Source organism: Phyllobates terribilis, unplaced genomic scaffold (assembly GCF_046119375.1).
Source record: "Phyllobates terribilis strain yellow unplaced genomic scaffold, ASM4611937v1 Scaffold_3__8_contigs__length_932513732, whole genome shotgun sequence".
NCBI classification, from domain to species: domain Eukaryota; kingdom Metazoa; phylum Chordata; class Amphibia; order Anura; family Dendrobatidae; genus Phyllobates; species Phyllobates terribilis.
Genome location: NW_027362763.1, coordinates 803599045 through 803624165, shown reverse-complemented (window position 1 = coordinate 803624165; position 25121 = coordinate 803599045).

Sequence of the window (25121 nt, the reverse complement as noted above, 5' to 3'; positions counted from 1 at the left end):
TGAGGAGCATGATGAGGATGTTAGAAGTTAGCATCTGCTTTGTTTTATTGTAATGCAAGAGCATGTACTGTATGTAGTAGCGGCTAGGCCTGAGGTGGTCAGCGTTTTGCCGCATATCCTACCTCCTCCGAGGATTGCTGGATGTTTTCCTGCTACTATCCAAGTTCTATGACTCCCGTTAAAACAAAGCTTCAGGTGATAAATGATGGATGAGGTAGTGGCAAAGGAGAAAGAGCAGGAGGAACAGAGACCATTCACATCAATATCAGGCCAGTCAACCAGATATGTCTTGTAGGATATGTTTCTGTAACAAAAGGAGCGGTTCGGCTACACAGATATAGGGCATACAGTGAGTGCAATGCCTACCAAAAATTTCGAGGCACTCCAATGCCCCTTGGAAATGACATGGAGGTCAGAGGGCGTTAACTAAACCTTTTTTTTCATTTATAGCAACTGGGTCTCCTGTGCACTGTTGGCCTAAGCAGTGAATGGAAGGCTTTCCAAAAATTATGAGGAACTGCAATGCCCCTTACAAAAGCCATGTGTGGCACCCCAGGGGTCTGGTCACCACAGTAATAGAGATATTACATCGGAGAGCAAGTGGGAGGTTTCCTGGTCAGGATCCCTTAAACATGCAATATCCTCCTGCCCCAGTCCTGGGAGGGGAGAATTCTGCCCTTATAAACTGGATCTGGGGCTGTGTTGAGTGAGTCAGAGAACAGAGAACAGTCAGAGTCAGAGTGAGAGCAATGGAAAGTAACAGCAAAGAGCTCTGTAGGAGCTAGGAGCTAAAGACCAGGGGCTGGAAGCTGAGCAGAGCTCGCCCTGGCAGAAGACAATAGGAACCGGACACAGGAGTCCGAAGCTGTGAGGACTTATATATCCAACAGCAGAAACCAGCCAGCAGGGGATTTCAGGTCCTCTGGCCATAGAAGCCCGGAGGCTCAGTCACAAGCAAGGGACCAGCACCGCCATCGTGGAGCGGAGGCTAACAGAAGGCCCCAAGTCACCAGCCATACGGGTGAGCACTACACGGTACACTCAGGGATGTGGGCTACTTCTACCCGCTTACAGCAAGGTAGCCAGGAAGAGTGCAGACAGACGGGGAGGCCTACAACTCCACCTGGCCAGGGGAACTCCTGCTTGCTCACAGACTGACCAGGCCTCTTATGCTAGCCAGTACTCCCGGGAGTGTCTACCTTATAATCATCAGTAAAGACCCTGAACTGCACTGCAAAGACTCTGAGTCGTTCCTGCTGCACTCGTGCACCATCACCCCCATCATCCACACTCACTGCCCTGAGGATATACTCCTCCCGTGGGGAGTTATCCCATTCTCTGCTGAGCACACAGCACCAGCCTCAGCGGTCTGCCTCGCAGCAGTGGTACTCCCTGACCGCAATCCACGGGTGGTGCAGTGGGACAATTAACCTCAAAACCTAAGAAAGACTGCCACTGGTTTGACCAGCCTGAGCCACGGTACCGGGTCACCGCCACGGAGACTACAGACCCCAGAGACCCGGCACCGGGTATCCCACACACGTGTACACACGGCCCAGGGGGTGCGTCACATGCAGTAAAGCATATTACAAACATAAGTCCCATTATTGGGGAGAGGGCGCCCCATAGTATTTGATAATGCTTTCCAAGCAAAAGCTGCCAAAAATTAGGACGGAGCAACTTGCAATGCCCCTTACAAGAGCCATGCAGTACAGCATATTACAAGCATAACTCCCATTATTGGGGAGTGGGTCTACCATTGTATTTGCTTATGCTTTCCAAGCAAAAGCTGCCAAAAATTAGGACGGAGCAACTTGCAATGCCCCTTACAAGAGCCATGCAGTACAGTATATTACAAACATAAGTCCCATTATTGGGGAGTGGGTCTCCCATAGTATTTACTTATGCCTTGCAAGCAAAAGCTGCCAAAAATAAGGACGGAGGAACTTGCAATGCTGGCACCCTGGTGGTATAGTGTTGGTGGAGGCTGAGGGTAAGGAGAGGAAGATAAAACAGCCGAAACGAGGAAGCATATACCCATGTGTGGGTGTGAAGCGGTGCATGTGAATACAATTTCCGAAATAACACAGTGGATTTGACTTTATGTTACTCTGCTGTCATTTGGTGGTGATGAGAAGTCTGGCCCAATCCAGCCCTTGTTCATTTTGATAAGGGTCAGCTTGTCAGCATTGTCAGTTGACAGGCGAGTGCGCTTATCAGTTATAATTCCCCCAGCGGCACTAAAAACATGCTCCGATAACACGCTAGCGGCAGGGCAGGCCAAGACCTCCAAGGCGTACAGAGCGAGTTCATTCCAAGTGTCCAGCTTGGATACCCAATAATTAAAAGTCACAGAGGAATCACGGAGGACACTGGTACGGTCGGCAAGGTACTCCCTCACCATCTTTTGAAACTTTGCACACCTTGTGAGAGTACCCCGCACCTCAGGGCCTGTAATCTGGGCGGGTGTCAGAAAACTGTCTCAGAACGTTGACAGTGTTCCCCTGCCTCTGCTGGATTGGAGTTGCATCTCTCTCGCCTGGTTGGGCAACGAACTGTGACCTCTGCCGCTAGCTTGTTCTGATGGGAATTTTTTTAAGATTTCTGCAGCAAGGGCCTTCTGGTACTGCCCCATTTTTGTAGACCTCTCCACCTCAGGAATAAGAGAGTGAAAGTTCTCCTTGTAGCGGGGGTCTACAAGTGTCACCAACCAGTAATGACTGTCACCCAACATTTTGATAACGCGAGGGTCACGGTTAAGGCAGCGTAACATAAAGTCAGCCATGCGTGCCAGACTGGTAACGGGCAAGATTTCCGTGTCCTCACCAAGATGACGAATGACCATGTTATCCTCCTCCTCCTCCTCTTCCTCCTCCCCCCTGTCCTCAGGCCACCTACGCTGAACCGATGGTTTGACACTTGTACAGGTACTACCGTCTACAACGCATGATAGCAGCTCCTGTTCTTCCTCCTCCTCCTCCTCCTCTCCCTTATTGTCCCCCAATGCACGTTGGGATGAGATGAGGCTGGGCTGTGTGTAATCTCCTGCTACGGCTTCTTGATCCATCTCATCATACTCTGGCTGCAATGCCTCCTCTTTAATTCTCTGCAGAGAGCGTTGCAAAAGACAGACAAGTGGGATGCTGACACTAATGATGGCGTCATCGCCACTCACCATCTTGGTGGCCTCCTCAAAGTTTGTCAGGATGGTACATATGTCAGACATCCAGGTCCACTCCTGAGGTCTTATGTGTGGAGTCTGACATGAATATCGACGGCCTTGTTGCAGCTGGTACTCCACAACTGCTCTCTTCTGCTCACAAATCCTTTACAACATGTGGAGGGTAGAGTTCCAACGTGTGGGGACATCACACACCAGTTGGTGTGCCGGAAGCTGCAAACGCTGCTGCAACACAGCAAGGGCGGCGGAAGCTGTAGCCGACTTGCGAAAATGAGCTGACAGGTGGCGTTCTTTCACGAGCAGATCTGGCAACTCGCTGAACCACGAGGTTAAGCACATGAGCCAGGCATGGTGTGATCTCACCTCGCCTCAGAGCCGCCACCAGGTTACGGCCATTGTCACACACGACCATGCCAGGATGTAGGTTTAGCGGTCTCAGCCACAGATCTGCCTGCTCTTTCACAGCTGTCCACAACTCACAAGCAGTGTGAGGTTTATCACCTAAGCTTATGAGTTTCAGCACAGCCTGTTGCTGCTTGGCGGAGGCAGTACTGCAATGCTTCCAGCTTGTAACTGATGTGGTGATATCAGAGATGGAGGCTGAACATGAGGAGGAGGAAGAGGAGGATGCGCAGGAGCTGTACACTGTGGGGGCAACTCTGACTGACATAGGGCCCGCAATCCTCGGTGTGGGGAGGATGTGTTCCGTCCCAAGGTCCGACTGGGTCCCGGCTTCCACTATGTTTACCCATTGTGCCGTCAGAGAGATGTACCATCCCTGGCCACAAGCACTTGTGCACGTGTCCGTTGTCAGGTGGACTCTCCCAGTAACTGCGTTGTTGAGGGCACGGCAGATGCTTTGGGACACGTGCTTGTGTAGTGCGGGGATGGCACACCGGGCAAAATAGTGTCGGCTGGGTACCGAGTACTGAGGGACGGCCACCGCCATAAGATTGCGGAAGGATTCCATCTCCACCAGCCTAAAAGGCAGCATTTCCAATGCAAGCAGTCGTGAAATGTGCGAATTTAGGACTGTGGCCTGTGGGGCGTTAGCTGCGAATTTCCGCTTTCATTCAAAGGTCTGGGATATGGACAATTGAACGCTGCGGTGGGACGTGGACATGGACGTTGATGCTGTTTTTTGAGAAACTGCCATAACAAGTGAAGACTGAGATGAGGGGGCATCTTTACATGCAGTATGGACAGGGGATTGCCTTGTACACACAACAGGGGGTTATATTGCACGCACAACAGTGGAAGAAGCAGTGGTGACACCCGCTAACACTGGTCGTGGACCCTGGGTTTTGCCCCACAAAGTCGGGTGCTTTGCTGCCATGTGCCTGATCATGCTGGTGGTGATCAGGCTGGTAGTTTTGTCACCCCTGCTGATGCTGGCATGGCAGGTGGAACATATGGCCTTTTTGGGGTTATCAGCAGAGTCTTTAAAAAAATTCCAGACTCTGGAAGACCTACCGCTTGTACTGGCAACGTCCCTCGTGTTGGTGCTATGGGGAACGGTTGCCTGCCTTCTGTCTGCGGCCACCACACTGCTTCTTCCTGCCTGTTGGGGTACTCTGCCTCCCTCCCCCTGTGTGCTGCTGGCCTCACTCTGCATGTCCTCTTTCCACGTTGGGTCAGTTACTAGATCATCCACCACCTCCTCCTCTTCCACTTGCGCACCACGATCCTCCTCCTCACTTCCTGGCAATTGTGTCTCGTCATCGTCCACCTCTTGTGACAGATTGCCAACGTCGACTTCCTGTGGCCGTGGCTGTTCAAATATTTGGGCATTGCAACATGGGATCTCCTCTTCCACCACTTCAAGCATATCAGGCGAGGGGCCCAAATATGGAAATGGACCAGTGAACAGCTCTTCAGAGTGTCCAAGTGTGGGATCACTTGCTGTCTGATGACACTCGGCATGGTGGGAGGAAGGAGCATCAGGGTGAGGAGGAGTATGCGGTCGAGACTCACGGCTACTAAGAGTTGACCGTGTGGAAGACAGACCGGAGGTGGTGGTGCCCAGGTAACTGGAAGTATTATCTGCTATCCAATTAATAACCTGTTCACACTGATCAGTTCTCAATACTGGTGTTGTTCTGTGCTTCCCTAGTAATTCGGTCAAGAAGTGGGAGCGAGAAGATGTGGCTGTTGGTTTTGGCACATTTTCACCTTGGCCACGGCCCCGTCCTCTGCACGAACCATCACCAGAACGTCCACTTCCACGTCCCTTGCCACGCGCCTTGCCCATTGTAAATGAAGTAAAATAGCTTACACTTGCACTATCAATGGAAAAAGGGTAATAAAGAGTAGATTAGAACCGTGGAAGAGGAAAACCACAGTTATTGTTTACTGGGGTATACCACACTTTTTTAAATAGAGATATTTGCGGCTGAACAGTGAGCGACACACTCAAACTGTTTTTTTTTTAGATACAAATGGCCCAAAATGGATAATACAGAGGTTTGAACCGTGGAAGTGCAAAACAACACTTCTGTTTCTCTAGCCTACACCAGACTATTTTCAACAGTTATATTTGTGTCTGAAAAATCAGAGACACGCTTTTTTTGGGGGGGGGAGGGAGGGGGGGACACGGACATACCAAACGGTTAATAAGACGGGTATTTGTACAGTCTGAAGGAGGAAAGAAAAAGGAGGATTTAGATGAAAAAAAAAGGATTTTTCCTGGCCCCCGACACCTGGTGCTAAGTCCAGCAATTTCAGCAACAGGAGCACACAGGACTGTAATGCAGCGTTTGCTGGTATAACCACTGTGTCTCCTATACAGCCTGCCTGCCTGGTATCTGGGATGGATATTAGTCCTGAAAAGGACTGTTTGTTTGTTCTGGCAGCCTTTACAGACCCTACACTAACTATTTCGCAGTTTATATCTCTCCCTAAATCAGCAGCGCTGTCCCTACACTGTCTAATCCGGAGCGACTGTGTCCAAGATGGCGGCGCCCTGTTTTAAATACTCGAGGTGACGCTGTGCGGCCAGCCAATCACTGTAATTCCCACAACCAACATGGCTGCAGCATTACAGTGACTGGCTGGCAATCCCTGCATGTTCATTGGCTCTGTAAAGAGCGCCAAGCATGCAGGGCGGAGACCCGAGCTCCCGCCCGAGTAACCCGGAAATGCTCGGTGCTCGCCGAACATCCCGAGTAGCGTGATGCTCGGGCGAGTACCGAGCAGTGTCGAGCATGCTCGCTCAACACTAGTTAGGACGACTAGCGCTAGCGCTAGGACAACTAGGGTTAGAGATAGGACGACTAGGGTTACTGTTACGATGACTAGGGTTAGCACTAGGACAGCTAGGGTTAGCGCTATAGCGACTAGGGTTAGCGGTAGGACGACTAGGGTTAGAGTTAGTACGACTAGGGTTAGCGCTTGGACGACTAGGGTTAGCGTTAGGACGACTAGGATTAGCGCTAGGACGACTAGGTATAGTTTTAGTACGACTAGGGTTAGCGCTAAGACGACTAGGTTAGCGTTAGGATGACTAGGGGTAGCTTTAGTAGGAATAGGGGTAGCGCTAGGAAGATTATGGTTAGCGCTAGGATGACTAGGGTTAGCGCTAGGATGACTAGGGCTAGCGCTTGGATAACTAGGGTTAGCCCTATAGTGACTAGGGTTAGCGGTAGGACGACTAGGGTTAGAGTTAGGACGACTAGGGTTAGAGCTTGGATGACTAGGGTTAGAGCTTGGATGACTAGGGTTAGCGTAAGGATGACTAGGGATAGCTTTAGGAGGACTAGGGTTAGTGCTAGGACGACTAGGGTTAGTACTATGATGGCTAGGGATAGCGCTAGGACAACTAGGGTTAGGGCTATAGTGACTAGGGTTAGCGGTAGGACGACTAGATTAAGAGTTAGGATGACTAGGGTTAGCGCTTGGACTACTAGGGTTAGCGTTAGGATGACTAGGATGACTAGGGATAGTATTAGGATGACTAGGGTTGGCATTAGGACGACTAGGGTTAGAGCTAGGATGACTAGGGTTAGCGCTAGGATGAACAGGGAAAGCGTTACGACGACTAGGGTTAGCGTTAGGACAACTAGTGTTAGCTCTAGAATGACTAGGGTTAGCGCTAGGACTTCTAGTGTTAGCGTTAGGACGGCTAGGGTTTTTCTCTAGGATGACTAAGGTTAGCGTTAGAACGACTAGGGTTAGAGCTAGGATGACTAAGGTTTGCGTTAGGATGACTAGGGATAGCGGTAAGACGACTAGGGTTAGCGCTAGGACGACTAGCGTTAGAGTTAGGATTACTATGGTTAGCGCTAGGACGGTTAGGGTTAGCGTTAGGAGAACAAGGGTTAGCGTTAGGATTACTAAGGTTGGCGCTAGGACGTCTAATGTTAGCGTTAGGACGAATAGGGTTAGCGCTAGAACGACTAGTGTTAGCACAATGACTTCTATGTTAAGCCTTAGGAAGACTAGGGTTAGCGCTAGGGTTAGAGCTATAATGACTAAGTCTAGTGCTAGGACGACTAGGTATAGCATTAGGATGACTAGGGATAGCGTTAGGACAAGTAGGGTTAGCGATAGGACTACTAGGGTCAACTTTAGGACTACTAGGGTTATCGCTAGGATGACTAGTGTTATCGTTACGACAACTAGGGTTAGCGCTAGTACAACTAGGGTTAGCGTTAGGATGATTAGGGTTAGCGCAAGGATGACTAGGATTAGCGCTAGGACGACTAGGGTTATTGCTAGGACGACTAGGGTTAGCGTTAGGATGGCTATGGTTAATGTTAGGACGACTAGGGTTAGCGCTAGGACGACTTGGGTTAGCGCTAGGACGACTAGGTTAGAGTCAGGACATCTAGGGTTAGCGCTAGGACTTCTAGGTTTAGCGCTAGGATGACTTGTGTTAGCATTAGAATGACTAGGGTTAGCGCTAGGACGACTAGGGTTAGCGTTAGGATGACTAGGGTTAGAGTTAGGACGACTAGGGTTAGCGCTAGGACAACTAGTGATAGCGTTAGGAAGACTAGGGATAGCGTTAGGACGACTAGGGATAGCGCTGTGACGACTAGGGTTAGTGTTCGGACTACTACAACGAGGATTAGCACTAGGACGACTCGTGTTACCGTTTGGATGAATAGTAGTGTTGAGCGAACATGCTCGACACTGCTCGGTACTCGCCCGAGCATCACGCTACTTGGGATGTTCGGTGAGCACCGAGCATTTCCGGGTTACTCGGGCGGGAGCTCGGGTCTCCGCCCTGCATGTTTGGCGCTCTTTACAGAGCCAATGAACATGCAGGGATTGTCAGCCAGTCACTGTAATGCTGCAGCCATGTTGGTTTTGGGCATTACAGTGATTGGCTTGCCGCACAGCGTCACCTCGAGTATTTAAAAAGGGGCGCCGCCATCTTGGACACAGTCGCTCCGGATTAGACAGTGTAGGGACAGCGCTGCTGATTTAGGGAGAGATATAAACTGCGAAATAGTTAGTGTAGGGTCTGTAAAGGCTGCCAGAACAAACAAACAGTCCTTTTCAGGACTAATATCCATCCCATAAACCAGGCAGGCAGGCTGTATAGGAGACACAGTGGTTATACCAGCAAACGCTGCATTACAGTCCTGTGTGCTCCTGTTGCTGAAATTGCTGGACTTAGCACCAGGTGTCGGGGGCCAGGAAAAATCCTTTTTTTTTTCATCTAAATCCTCCTTTTTTTTTCCTCCTTCACACTGTACAAATACCCGTCTTATTAACCTTTTGGTGTGTCCCACCCCCCCAAAAAAAAAGTGTGTCTCTGATTTTTCAGACACAAATAGAACTGTTGAAAATAGTCTGGTGTAGGCTAGAGAAACAGAAGTGTTGTTTTGCACTTCCACGGTTCAAACCTCTGTATTATCCATTTTGGGCCATTTGTATCTAAAAAAAAAACAGTTTGAGTGTGTCGCTCACTGTTCAGCCGCAAATCTATATATTTAAAAGAGTGTGGTATACCCCAGCAAACAATAACTGTGGTTTTGCCATCCCACGGTAAAAAAATCTCTACTATTCAGGTTTTGGTATATTTTCCGCAAAGAAAAACAGTAGTGTCTCCTGACTGTTGTGACACAAAAATATATCTGTTGAAAATAGTCTTGTGTAGGCCCGACATCCCAGTGTGGTTTCGCAGTTCCATGGGTCAAATCGCTTTACTATCCAGTTTTGGGCCTTTGGTATCTAAAAAAAAAAGCAGTTTGAGTGTGTCGCTCACTGTTCAGCCGCAAATATCTCTATTTAAAAAAGTGTGGTATACCCCAGTAAACAATAACTGTGGTTTTGACATCCCACGGTAAAAATTCAAAAAATCTCTATTATTCAGCTTTTGGTATTTTTTTCCGTAAAGAAAAACAGTAGAGTCTCCTGACTGTTGTGACACAAAAATATATTTGTTGAAAATAGTCTTGTGTAGGCCCGACTTCCCAGTGTGGTTTCGCAGTTCCATGGGTCAAATCGCTGTACTATCCAGTTTTGGGCCTTTGGTATCTAAAAAAAAAGCAGTTTGAGTGTGTCGCTCACTGTTCAGCCGCAAATATCTCTATTTTAAAAAGTGTGGTATACCCCAGTAAACAATAACTGTGGTTTTCGCCTTCCACGGTTCTAATCTACTCTTGATTACCCTTTTTCCATTGATAGTGCAAGTGTAAGCTATTTTACTTCATTTACAATGGGCAAGGCGTGTGGCAAGGGACGTGGAACTGGACGTTCTGGTGATGGTTCGTGCAGAGGACGGGGCCGTGGCCAAGGTGAAAATGTGCCAAAACCATCAGCCACATCTTCTCGCTCCCACTTCTTGACCGAATTACTAGGGAAGCACAGAACAACACCAGTATTGAGAACTGATGAGTGTGAACAGGTTATTAATTGGATAGCAGATAATACTTCCAGTTACCTGGGCACCACCACCTCCGGTCTGTCTTCCACACGGTCAACTCTTAGTAGCCGTGAGTCTCCACCGCATACTCCTCCTCACCCTGATGCTCCTTCCTCCCACCATGCCGAGTGTCGTCAGACAGCAAGAGATCCCACACTTGGACACTCTGAAGAGCTGTTCACTTGTCCATTTCCATATTTGGGCCCCTCGCCTGATACGCTTGAAGTGGTGGAAGAGGAGATCCCATATTGCGATGCCCAAATATTTGAACAGCCACGGCCACAGAAAGTCGACGTTGGCAATCTGTCACAAGAGGTGGACGATGACGAGACACAATTGCCAGGAAGTGAGGAGAAGGATCGTGGTGCGCAAGTGGAAGAGGAGGAGGTGGTGGATGATCTAGTAACTGACCCAACGTGGAAGGAGGACATGCAGAGTGAGGCCAGCAGCACACATGGGGAGGGAGGCAGAGTACCCCAACAGGCAGGAAGAAGCAGTGTGGTGGCCGCAGACAGAAGGCAGGCAACCGTTCCCTGTAACACCAACACGAGGGACGTTGCCAGTACAAGCGGTAGGTCTTCCAGAGTCTGGAATTTTTTTAAAGACTCTGCTGATAACCCCAAAAAGGCCATATGTTCCACCTGCCATGCCAGCATCAGCAGGGGTGACAAAACTACCAGCCTGACCACCACCAGCATGATCAGGCACATGGCAGCAAAGCACCCGACTTTGTGGGGCGAAACCCAGGGTCCACGACCAGTGTCAGCAGGTGTCACCACTGCTTCTTCCACTGTTGTGCATGCAATAGAACCCCCTGTTGTGTGTGCAAGGCAATCCCCTGTCCATACTGCATGTAAAGATGCCCCCTCCTCTCAGTTTTCACTTGTTAAGGCAGTTTCTCAAGAAACAGCATCAACGTCCACGTCCACGTCCCACCGCAGCGTTCAATTGTCCATATCCCAGACCTTTGAATGAAAGCGGAAATTCGCAGCTAACGCCCCACAGGCCACAGTCCTAAATTCGCACATTTCACGACTGCTTATGTTGGAAATGCTGCCTTTTAGGCTGGTGGAAATGGAATCCTTCCGCTATCTTATGGAGGTGGCCGTCCCTCGGTACTCGGTACCCAGCTAACACTATTTTGCCCGGTGTGCCATCCCCGCACTACACAAGCACGTGTCCCAAAGCATCTGCCGTGCCCTCAACAACGCAGTTACTGCGAGAGTCCGCCTGACAACGGACACGTGGACAAGTGCTTGTGGCCAGGGATGGTACATCTCTCTGACGGCACACTGGGTAAACATAGTGGAAGCCGGGACCCAGTCGGACCTTGGGACGGAACACATCCTCCCCACACCAAGGATTGCGGGCCCTATGTCAGTCAGAGTTGCCCCCACAGTGTACAGCTCCTGCGCATCCTCCTCCTCCTCATGTTCAGCCTCCATCTCAGATATCACCACATCAGTTACAAGCTGGAAGCATTGCAGTAATGCCTGTTACGTTGTCTCTGTGTACTGGAGGTAGGGGGCCTAAGCTGACCCTAAGCTGGGGCCCAGACTAATCCCTCTACCTGGAGGTACTGTTAAAGGTACAGAGGTCCAGGACGCCAGCGTAACCCCTACCTCCTGAAGATCCCTGCACCTAAGTAATCTAGTCCTGAGAAGGACCCCAATCACAACAAAAGGGGAAAGGTAATAATATGCCCACACTCAGTACTTAGACGAACGAGACAGTACAAGCATAAAACCAAATCCACCTTGCATACAAAAACTACACAACTACAACAGAGGGAACACCAACGGGAAAGGAGATAAATGATAAAGCGAGGAAGGGAAAAAACACTCCAAATACACTTATCTCTGAAACTCCAAATACCACGATCCGCTCTGTTAGTCTGCATGAAATGCTTTCACTGACAACTTCCCTAACAGAGCAGCAGACATATGAAGGAATCTCACTACTGCAGAATTGATTGCAGCTGGGCGAGGCTGGACCTCGTCTAGCTCAGAGAGAGAGAGTTAACTCCCTCACTGCCGAAAAGCACAAAACACCAAAAACTCAGCTGCGAGAAGTCAGGCTGTGCAATCGTGACGATCTTCGTGGCGACACAACCATGACACTGCCTCCGCCAAGCGGCAACAGGCTGTGCTGAAACTCATAAGCTTAGGTGATAAACCTCACACTGCTTGTGAGTTGTGGACAGCTGTGAAAGAGCAGGCAGATCTGTGGCTGAGACCGCTGAACCTACATCCTGGCATGGTCGTGTGTGACAATGGCCGTAACCTGGTGGCGGCTCTGAGGCGAGGTGAGATCACACACGTACCATGCCTGGCTCATGTGCTTAACCTCGTGGTTCAGCGGTTTCTTAAATTGTACCCCGAGCTGCCAGATCTGCTCGTGAAAGTACACCGCCTGTCAGCTCATTTTCGCAAGTCGGCTACAGCTTCCGCCGCCCTTGCTGTGTTGCAGCAGCGTTTGCAGCTTCCGGCACACCGACTGGTGTGTGATGTCCCCACACGTTGGAACTCTACCCTCCACATGTTGCAAAGGATTTGTGAGCAGAAGAGAGCAGCTGTGGAGTACCAGCTGCAACAAGGCCGTCGATATTCAGGTCAGACTCCACACATAAGACCTCAGGAGTGGACCTGGATGTCTGACATATGTACCATCCTGACAAACTTTGAGGGGGCCACCAAGATGGTGAGTGGCGATGACGCCATCATTAGTGTCAGCATCCCACTTGTCTGTCTTTTGCAACGCTCTCTGCAGAGAATTAAAGAGGAGGCATTGCAGCCAGAGTATGATGAGATGGATCAAGAAGCCGTAGCGGGCGATTACACACAGCCCAGCCTCATCTCATCCCAACGTGCATTGGGGGACGATGAGGGAGAGGAGGAGGAGGAAGAACAGGAGCTGCTATCATGCGTTGTAGACGGTAGTACCTGTACAAGTGTCATATCGTCGGTTCAGCGTGGGTGGCCTGAGGACAGGGGGGAGGAGGAAGAGGAGGAGGAGAGCATGGTCAGTCGTCATCTTGGTGAGGACACGGAAATCTTGCCCGTTACCAGTCTGGCACGCATGGCTGACTTTATGTTACGCTGCCTTAACCGTGACCCTCACGTTGTCAAAATGGTGGGTGACAGTCATTACTAGTTGGTGACTCTTGTAGACCCCCACTATAAGGAGAACTTTCACTCTCTTATTCCTGGGGTGGAGAGGTCTACAAAAATGGGGCAGTACCAGAAGGCCCTTGCTGCAGAACTCTTAAAAAAATTCCCATCTGAACACGCTATCGGCAGAGGTCACAGTTCGTTGCCCAACCAAGGAGTACAGGCGAGAGAGATGCAACTCCAATCCAGCAGAGGCAGGGGAACACTGTCAACGTTCTGGGACAGTTTTCTGACACCCACCCAGCTTACAGGCCCTGAGGCGCTGGGTACTTTCACAAGGAGTGGAAAGTTTCAAAAGATGGTGAGGGAGTACCTTGCCGACCGTACCAGCGTCCTCCGTGATTCCTCTGTGCCTTTTAATTATTGGGTATCCAAGCTGGACACTTGGAATGAACTCGCTCTGTACGTCTTGGAGGTCCTGGCCTGCCCTGCCGCTAGCGTGTTATCGGAGCGTGTTTTTAGTGCCGCTGGGGGAATTATAACTGAAAAGCGCACTCGCCTGTCAACTGACAATGCTGACAAGCTGACCCTTATCAAAATGAACAAGGGCTGTATTGGGCCAGACTTCTCATCACCATCAAATGACAGCAGAGTAACATAAAGTCAAATCCACTGTGTTATTTCGGGAGGTGTATTCACATGCACCACTTCACACCCACACATGGGTATACGCTTCCTCGTTTCAGCTGTTTTATCTTCCTCTCCTTATCCTCAGCCTCCACCACCACTATATCACCAGGGTGCCAGCATTGCAAGTTCCTCCGTCCTTATTTTTGGCAGCTTTTGCTTGCAAGGCATAAGCAAATACTATGGGACACCCACTCCCCAATAATAGGACTTATGTTTGTAATATGCTGTACTGCATGGCTATTGTAAGGGGCATTGCAAGTTGCTCTGTCCTAATTTTTTGCAGCTTTTGCTTGGAAAGCATAAGCAAATACTATGGGAGACCCACTCCCCAATAATGGGACTTATGTTTGTAATATGCTGTACTGCATGGCTCTTGTAAGGGGCATTTCAAGTTGCTCCGTCCTAATTTTTGGCAGCTTTTGCTTGCAAGGCATAAGCAAATACTATGGGACACCCACTCCCCAGTAATGGGACTTATGTTTGTAATATGCTGTATTGCATGGCTCATGTAAGGGGCATTGCAAGTTGCTTCGTCCTAATTTTTGGCAGCTTTTGCTTGCAAGGCATAAGCAAATACTATGGGAGACCCACTCCCCAATAATGGGACTTATGTTTGTAATATACTGTACTGCATGGCTCTTGTAAGAGGCATTGAAAGTTGCTCCGTCCTAATTTTTGGCAGCTTTTGCTTGCAAGGCATAAGCAAATACTATGGGAGACCCACTCCCCAATAATGGGACTTATGTTTGTAATATGCTGTACTGCATGGCTCTTGTAAGGGGCATTGCAAGTTGCTCCGTCCTAATTTTTGGCAGCTTTTGCTTGCAAGGCATAAGCAAATACTATGGGAGACCCACTCCCCAATAATGGGACTTATGTTTGTAATATGCTGTACTGCATGTGACGCGCCCCCTGGGCCATGTGTATTCGTGTGTGGGATACCCGTGCTGGGTCTCTGGGGTCTGTAGTCTCCGTGGCGGTGACCCGGTCCCGTGGCTCAGGCTGGTCAAACCAGTGGCAGTCTTTCTTAGGTTTTGAGGTTAATTGTCCGACTGCGCCACCCGTGGATTGCGGTCAGGGAGTACCACTGCTGTGAGGCAGACCGCTGAGGCTGGTGTTGTGTGCGCAGCATAGAATGGGATAACTCCCCTCGGGAGGAGTATAGCCTCAGGACAGTGAGTGAGAATGATGGGGGTGATGGTGCACGAGCGCAGCAGTAATGACTCAGAGTCTTTGCAGTGCAGTTCAGGGTCTTTACTGATGATTATAAGGTAGACGCTCCCGGTAGTACTGGCTAGCATAAGAGGCCTGGTCAGTCTGTGAGCAAGCAGGAGTTCCCCTGGCCAGGTGGAGTTGTAGGCCTCCCCGTCTGTCTGCACTCTTCCTGGCTACCTTGCTGTAAGCGGGTAGAAGTAGCCCACATCCCTGAGTGTACCGTGTAGTGCTCACCCGTATGGCTGGTGACTTGGGGCCTTCTGTTAGCCTCCGCTCCACGATGGCGGTGCTGGTCCCTTGCTTGTGACTGAGCCTCCGGGCTTCTATGGCCAGAGGACCTGAAATCCCCTGCTGGCTGGTTTCTGCTGTTGGATATATAAGTCCTCACAGCTTCGGACTCCTGTGTCCGGTTCCTATTGTCTTCTGCCAGGGCGAGCTCTGCTCAGCTTCCAGCCCCTGGTCTTTAGCTCCTAGCTCCTACAGAGCTCCTTGCTGTTACTTTCCCTTGCTCTCACTCTGACTCTGACTGTTCTCTGTTCTCTGACTCACTCAACCCCGCCCCAGATCCAGTTTATAAGGGCAGAAATCTCCCCTCCCAGGACTGGGGCAGGAGGATGTTGCATGTTTAAGGGATCCTGACCAGGAAACCTCCCACTTGCTCTCCGACGTAATATCTCTATTACTGTGGTGACTAGACCCCTGGGGTGCCACACATGGCTCTTGTAAGGGGCATTACAGTTCCTCATAATTTTTGGAAAGCCTTCCATTCACTGCTTAGGCCAACAGTGCACAGGAGACCCAGTTGCTATAAATGAAAAAAAGGTTTAGTTAACGCCCTCTGACCTCCATGTCATTTCCAAGGGGCATTGGAGTGCCTCAAAATTTTTGGTAGGCATTGCACTCACTGTATGCCCTATAACTGTGTAGCCGAACCGCTCCTTTTGTTACAGAAATATATCCTACAAGACATATCTGGTTGACTGGCCTGATATTGATGTGAATGGTCCCTGTTCCTCCTGCTCTTTCTCCTTTGCCACTACCTCATCCATCATTTGTCACCTGAAGCTTTGTTTTAACGGGAGTCATAGAACTTGGATAGTAGCAGGAAAACATCCAGCAATCCTCGGAGGAGGTAGGATATGCGCCAAAACGCTGACCACCTCAGGCCTAGCCGCTACTACATACAGGCGCTTGCATTACAACAAAGCAAAGCAGATGCTAACTTCTATCATCCTCATCATGCTCCTCACCTTGGCACTCTCAACTCCCCTGATGGAGAAGCCAGGGCCCACCGGAGGAGTCTGATAGTCCGGTGGGCTCGGTCAATGCTGCCCTAAAGCAGGCCAGGCTAAGAAAAGTGTGGGAAAGGTTACCGGGACAAATAGGGGTGGCTGGGGACCGAGTATGGACACCCGGCCACCCCCTGGAGGCTGGGGAGCAAGCAGGGTCACCCGGCCACAAGGCGGCTGGGGACTGAGTATGGATACAAGGCCGCCGACACAGCCATGGCGTGGTGGCCAGATTCCGCCTCCACATGCCTAAAAGGCCCAATTTAAAGTGCAAGCAAGCAAGCAGTATGGTATTGCAGCCTGGGAGTGGGTGAGTGGCAGGCTGCATACTTGCGCTTGCATTGCAAGGAATGGGAAAGGTACAATTGAACACTGCCCTGGGACAAGGACTTGAATGGGGATAGTTGCAAGTCTGCAACGACAGGTGCAAGGTGGGAGGCATCTTCGCATGTACCATGAACAGGGGTTTGGCATGCACACACTACAGCGGAATACGCTCTCCTTCCCACTAAATGCACTGGGGAGGGCACAGGTAATGTTTTGGTATACGCGCTTAATCTTATGTATAAGGCACACCTGGACAAATAGGGGCGGCTGGGGACTGAGTATGGATAACTCGCTGCCGAAGCAGCCATGAGGTAGTGGCCAGCTTCGGCCTCCTCCAAACTAAAAGGCCCCATTTCAAGTGCAAGCTAGCAGTATGGAATTGCAGTCTGGGGGTGGGTGGGTGGCAGGCTGCACATTTACACTTGCATTAAAAGAAAACATAGCAGATGCTAACTTCTATCATCATCATCATGCTCCTCACCTTGGCACTCTCAACTCCACCGATGGAGAAGTCAGGGCCCACTGGAGGAGTCTGGTTCTCTGGTGGGCTCGTCCAATGCTGCCTAAAGCAGGCCGGGCTAAGAAAAGTGTGTAGGGGGATGTTCCAAGGAGAAATAGGGGCGGCTGGGGACCGTTTATGGACACCCGGCTGCCCCCAGGCGGCTGGGGACCGAGTATGGACACCCGGCCGCGGGGCAGCTGGGGACTGAGTATGGATTCCAGGCCGCCAACACAGCCATGACATGGTGGCCAGATTCCGCCTCCACATGCCTAAAAGGCCCAATTTCAAGTTCAAGCAAGCAGTATGGTATTGCAGCCTGGGGGTGGGTGGGTGGCAGGCTGCATACTTGCGCTTGTATTGCAAGGAATGGGGGAGGTACAATTGAACACTGCCATGGGACTAGAACTTGCATGGGGATAGTTGCAAGTCTGCATCTTCTGATGCTGCAAGGATCACTTATGATGGGCACACTTTTAGACAGTGACCTGGGAGTCAGAGATGCTTCCAGGGGTCTTCCCCATGCTGTTCCCATGTCTTTTCAGCACTTTATGCATGTGTCACACAGCACATGGCCAGATAAGATTGTAAAAAGTTAAAATGAGATTTCCCGGTGAATGCATTTGTCATAGTTGAAAGCAATACAAAAGTGCAAAAACGCATAAAAAATGCTACTTGTGAACATAGCAGAAGGTGTGGAGGAGTATTTTTGTTTTTGGTCATTTATTTTAACTTATACACAAGTCTTTTCCCTGGAAAGGATGTTCCTTAACATATTTCACAGGAAAAAAGTTTCACTTTCGTTTTTGAACGCTTTATTGTGAGCCCGTAAAAGTGGCTTAATACCTCTGGCCACGTTGTTGACAGCAGTGACCTGGGGGTCAGAAATTCTTCCTGGGGCGATCCCCATGCTGTCCCCATGTCATTTGAGCACTGTCACTATCGTTTTGGGCACTTGTAAGGCTTTTAAAAGACTGCCGGGGGTGCCACCGCAAAAATGCTCGAGTCTCCCATAGACTAACATTGGGCTCGTTGCTCGGGTCGAGCACCCGAGTATCACGGCGAGCTTGGCCCGAGCTTCGAGCACCCGAGCATTTTAGTGCTTGCTCAACACTAGTTAGGATGACTAGGGTTAACGTTAGGTCGACTGGGTTAGCGTTAGGACGACTAGGGTTAGCGCTAGGACGACTAGGGTTAGCGCTAGGACGAATAGGGTTAGAGCTAGGACGAATAGGGTTAGCGCTATGGCGACTAGGGTTAGCGGTAGGACGAGTAGGTTAGAGTTAGGACGACTAGGGTTAGCGCTACGACTTCTAGGGTTAGCGCTAGGACGGCTAGGGTTAGCAATAGAACGACTAGGGTTAGTGCTAGGACGACTAGGGTTAACATTAGGACAAATAGCGATAGCATTAGGACGATTAGGGTTAGCGCTAGGACATCAAAAGTCAGCGTTAGGATGACTAGTGTTAGCGCTAGGACGACTACTGTTAGCTTTAGGATGACTAGGGTTAGCGTTAGGATGACTAGGGTTTGCGTTAGGACGACAAAGGTTAGCGCTAGGACAACTAGGGTTAGCGCTATGGTGACTAGGGTTAGCACTAGGATGAGTAGAGATAGCTTTAGGACGACTAGCGTTAGAGCTAGGAAGACTAGGGTTATCGTTAGGACGACTAGGGTTGGCGCTTGGACGACTAGGGTTAGCGCTAGGACGAATAGGGTTAGCGTATGGACTGTAAGAAAGTCCTTACCAGTAGCTGAAGAGCCTTGGAAAACAGTTTAGATAATTCTTCAAAGCAGAGCATGAAGTTTATTCAGAGGTACGCAGCAGAACAGTTCAGAAAGCAGGCAGGGAAAATACATTTGACACTTGCAGGTGTCTAGATAAGTAAAACAGCATTGAGATATCTGGCGATGGTCTGGCCATGGTGTGGCATCAGTCTGGCAATGGTGTGGCCTTGGCGGTGGACTGCCTGTAGACTGTCGATAGAATGGCAAGGGAATGGCGATGGAATGGCGATGGAATGGCCCCGAACAACAGTATCAGAGCCTTTTTATGCATAGCTTAAACAAAGGAACTACATATTGCGGCAAAAGGAGTATACATGATATCATCATACTGCAGGGAGGTCGTGCATTTTAGAACAACAATGTGATAATGCAAAATGACAATATTCATGAGTATTTTTACCAAATTCCATTAAATCCATAAATCCCCATGTCCTTACATAAGAAATGACATATTGACAACTACACTGTGCTCCAAATTATTATGCAAATAATATTTCCTCAGATTTTCCCAAATGACCTATATGAATTGCAGTCATTGTAATTTTCCAGTCAAATAACTATTAGAGTACAATTGAAAGGTTTTTGTACAAACTGCCTATGATAACAGTATATATTTTTTAAAAATAAAAAACTCAAACTGCATGTTCCAAATTATTATGCACAGCAGAGTTTTCAACCTTTTCATTTTAATAAAGAACAAAAAAATGGTCATTTTTGAAATTATAAGCATTAGCAGGTTATTACAAACTGAAATCAAACAGTTTTCAACTCAAAACTTTATTCTAGGTGATGTAACATCTGAACATAGGACCCCTTGTTCAAAAGGAGCTTCTGAACTCTTTCATTCATTGAATTTGTCAGGTTTTGGATGGTTTCAGCTTCAATTGTTTTGCATGAGGACAGAATACCCTCCCAGAGCTGTTGCTTAGATGTGAACTGCCTCCCGCCATCATAGACACTCCTTTTGATGATGCTCCAAAGATTCTCAATGGGGTTGAGGTCAGGGGAGCATGGGGGCCACACCATAAGTTTGTCCCCTTTTATGCCCACAGCAGCCAGAGATGCAGATGTGTTATGTGCAGCATGAGCCGGGGCATTATCATGCATGAAAATGATCTTGCTGCGGAATGCACGGTTCTTCTTCTTGAACCATGGAAGGAAGTGCTGTTTGAGAAACTCAACATACATTATGGAGTTCATCTTTACCCCTTCAGGGATCCTAAAAGGGCCGACAATCTCTCTCCCCATGATTCCAGCCCAAAACATTACTCCACCTCCTCCTTGTTAGCGCCGTAGCCTTGTTTGCATGGGGTATCCATCAACCAGCCATCCTCCACTCTATCCACCTGGACCATCGAGATCATTTCATGCATGATAATGCCCCGTCTCATGCTGTACACAACACATCTGCATCTCTGGCTGCTGTGGGCATAAAAGGGGACAAACTTATGGTGTGGCCCCCTTGCTCCCCTGACCTCAACCCCATTGAGAACCTCTGGAGCATCATCAAAAGGAGTGTCTATGATGTCGTGAGGCAGTTCACATCTAAGCAACAGCTCTGGGAGGGTATTCTGTCCTCATGCAAAACAATTGAAGCAAAACCATTCAAAACCTGACAAATTCAATGAACGAGAGAGTTCAGAATCTCCTTTCGAACAAGGGGTCCTATGTGCAAATGTTACATCACCTAGAATAAAGTTTTGAGTTGAAAACTGTTTGATTTCAGTTTGTAATAACCTGCTAATGCTTATAATTTCAAAAATGACCATTTTTTTGTTCTTTATTAAAATGAAAAGGTTGAAAACTCTGCTGTGCATAAAAATTTGGAACATGCATTTTGAGTGCAGTTTGAGTATTTTATTTTTTTTTAAATATACTGTTATCATAGGCAGTTTGTACAAAAACCTTTCAATTGTACTCTAATAGTTATTTGACTGGAAAATTACAATGACTGCAATTCATATAGGGAATTTTGGAAAATCTGAAAAAAAATTATTTGCATAATAATTTGGAACACAGTGTATATTGTCCTAATTTCTATACCACAATTACAATTAAATTATTTACTACCCTATAACACCATTTATTTACTTTCACATTGACCTGCAGCTGCTGCTATTAACCTTTGTGTATACCACTATACCTGCTAATGGCAGTGACATCATTTTAACGCTTCATTGTGATTAGGACATGTGTAGGACATGCATCTCATTGGCTGCAAAACTCTTTACTCAAACTTCTGAACAAGATGGCTGCTAGATTTAACATGGCTGCTCATAATATTAGGACTTCACATTCTCTTACATGGACGACTAGGATTAGCGCTAGGACAACTACGGATAGTGTTAGGACAAATATTGTTAGCGTTAGGACGACTAGGGTTAGCGTTAGGACAACAAGGGTTAGCGTTAGGAAGACTAGGGTTGGCGCTAGGACGACTAAGGTTAGTTTTAGGACGAATAGGGTTAGAGCGAGGACTTCTAGGGTAAGGATTAGGACGACTAGGGATAGTGCTAGGATGACTAGGGAGAGCATTAGGATGACTAGGAATAACGTTGGGACGACTAGGGTTAGCGCTAGGACGACAAGGGTTATCGTTAGGACGACTAGGTTTAGAGCTAGGACGACTAGGGTTAGCGTTAGGATGACTAGGGTTAGCGCTAAAACGACTAGGATTAGCGCTAGGATGACTAGGGTTATTGCTAGGATGACTAGGGTTAGCATTAGGACAACTAGGGTTAACGTTAGGACGACTAGAGTTAGCGTTAGGACGACAAGGGTTAGCGCTAGGAAGACAATGGTTAGCGCTATGGCGACTAGGGTTAGCGGTAGGACGACTAGGTTAGAGTTAGGACGACTAGGTTAGAGTTAGGACGACTAGGTTAGAGTTAGGACGACTATTTTTAGCGCTACTACTTCTAGGGTTAGCGTTAGGACGACTAGGGTTAGCGCTAGGACGACTAGGCTTAGCAATAGAACGACTAGGGTTAGCACTAGGACAACTAGGGTTAGCGTTAGGACAAATAGGGAAAGCGTTAGGATGACTAAGGTTAGAGCTAGGACATCTAGAGTCAGCATTAGGACGACTAGGGTTAGCGCTAGGACGACTAGGTTTAGCTTTAGGACGACTAGGGTTAGCGCTAGGACGATTAGGGTTAGCGTTAGGACGACAAAGGTAAGCACTAGGACAACTAGGGTTAGCGCTAGGACGACTAGGGTTCGAGTTAGTATGACTAGGGTTAGCGCATGGACAACTAGGGTTAGCGCTAGGATGAGTAGAAATAGCTTTAGGACGACTATGGTTAGATCTGGGACGACTAGGGTTAGCGCTATGATGACTAGGGTTATCGTTAGGATGACTAGTGTTAGCGCTAGGACAACTAGGGTTAGCGCTTTAGCGATTAGGGTTAGCATTAGGATGACTAGGGTTATAGCTAGGAGGACTAGGTTTAGCGTTAGGATGACTAGGGTTAACATTAGGATGACTAGGGTTAGCGTTAGGACAACTAGGGAAAGCTATAGAATGACTAGGGCTAGCGCTAGGACTTCTAGTGTTAGAGTTAGGACGACTAGGGTTAGCGCTAGGACGACTAAGGTTGGCGTTAGAATGACTAGGGTTAGAGCTAGGATAACTAGGGTTTGAGTTAGGACGACTAGGGATAGCTTTAGGACGACTAGGGTTAGCGCTAGGATGACTAGGGTTAGATTTAGGACTACTAGTGTTAGCGCTAGGACGACTAGGGTTAGCTTTAGGACATCAAGGGTTAGTGTTAGGAAGACTAGGGTTGGGGCTAGGACGACTAAGGTTAGTGTTAGGATGAATAGGTTTAGCGCTAGGACTTCTAGAGTAAGCGTTAGGACGACTAGGGTTAGCGCTAGGATGACTAGTGTTAGAGCTAGAATGACTAGGGTTAGCGCTAGGATGACTAGGGTTAGCACTAGGATGAGTAGAGAGAGCTTTAGGACGACTAGGGTTAGAGCTGGGACGACTAGGGTTAGCGTTATGACGACTTGGGTTATCGTTATGACGACTAGTGTTAGCGCTAGGACAACTAGTGTTAGCGCTATGGCGATTAGGGTTAGCGGTAGGACGACTAGGGTTAGAGTTAGGATGATTAGGGTTATCGTTAGGACGACTAGTGTTAGCGCTAGGACAACTAGTGTTAGCGCTATGGCGATTAGTGTTAGCGGTAGGACGACTAGGTTTAGAGTTAGGACGACTAGGGTTAGCGCTAGGACAACTAGGGTTAGCGCTAAGACCACTAGGATTAGCATTTGGATGACTAGGATTAGCGCTAGGATGACTAGGGATAGTGATAGGACGACTAGGGTTAGCATTAGGATAACTAGGGTTAAAGCTAGGAGGACTAGTGTTAGCGCTAGGATGACTAGGGTTAGCGTTAGGATGACTAGGGTTAGCATTAGAGCAGCTAGGGAAAGCTCTATAATGACTTGGGCTAGCGCTAGGACTTCTAGTGTTAGCATTAGGATGACTAGGGTTAGCTCTAAGATGACTAAGGTTAGCGTTAGAACGACTAGGGTTAGAGCTAGGATGACTTGGGTTTGCGTGAGGACGACTAAGGATAGCGTTAGGACGACTACGGTTAGAGCTAGGAGGACTAGGGTTAACGCTAGGATGACTAGGGATATCGTTAGGACGACTAGGGTTAGCGTTAGGACGACTAGGGTTAGCGTTAGGACAACTAGGGAAAGCTCTAGAATGACTAGGGCTAGCGCTAGGACTTCTAGTGTTAGCATTAGGATGACTAGGTTTAGCGCTAGGACGACGAGGGTTAGCGCAAGGATGCATAGAGAAAGCTTTAGGACGACTAGGGTTAGAGCTGGGACGACTAGGGTTAGCGTTATGACGACTAGGGTTATCGTTAGGACGACTAGTGTTAGCGCTAGGACAACTAGGGTTAGCGCTATGGCGATTAGGGTTAGCGGTAGGACGAGTAGCGATAGAGTTAGGACAACTAGGGTTAGCGCTTGGACGACTAGGTTTGGCGCTAGGACGACAAGGGATAGCATTTGGACGACTAGGATTAGCGCTAGGACGACTAGGGATAGTGTTAGAACGACTAGGGTTAGCATTAGGACTAGGGTTAGAGCTAGAAGGACTAGGGTTAGCTCTAGGATGACTAGGGTTAGCGTTAGGACGACTAGGGTTAGCATTAGGACAACTAGGGAAAGCACTAGAATGACTAGGGCTAGCGCTAAGACTTCTAGTGTTAGCGTTAGGATGACTAGGGTTAGCGCTAGGATGACTAAGGTTAGCGTTAGAACAACCAGGGTTAGAGCTAGGATGACTAGGGTTTGCGTGAGGATGACTAGGGATAGCGTTAGGACGACTAGGTTTAGCGCTAGGACGACTAGGGTTAGAGTTAGGACGATTAGGGTTATCGTTAGGACGACTGGTGTTAGCGCTAGGATAACTAGTGTTAGCGCTATGGCGATTAGTGTTAGCGGTAGGACGACTAGGGTTAGAGTTAGGATGACTAGGGTTAGCGCTTGGACGACTAGTGTTAGCGCTAGGACGACTAGGATTAGCGTTTGGACGACTAGGATTAGCGCTTGGACGACTAGGGATAGTGATAGGACGACTAGGGTTAGCATTAGGATAACTAGGGTTAAAGCTAGGAGGACTAGGGTTAGCGCTAGGATGACTAGGGTTAGCGTTAGGATGACTAGGGTTAGCGTTAGAGCAGCTAGGGAAAGCTCTATACACTGTGTTCCAAATTATTATGCAAATAATATTTTCTCAGATTTTCCCAAATTGCCTATATGAATTGCAGTCATTGTAATTTTCCAGTCAAATAACTATTAGAGTACAATTGAAAGGTTTTTGTACAAATGCCTATGATAAAAGTATATTGATAAAACAATAAAGCACTAAAACTGCACTCAAAATGCATGTTCCAAATTATTATGCACAGCAGAGTTTTCAACCTTTTCATTTTAATAAAGAACAAAAAAATGGTCATTTTTGAAATTGTATGCATTAGCAGGTTATTAGAAACTGAAATCAAACAGTTTTCAACTCAAAACTTTGTTCTAGGTGACGTTACATTTGCACATAGGACCCCTTGTTCGTAAAGAGCTTCTGAACTCTCTCATCCATTGAATTTGTCAGGTTTTGGATGGTTTC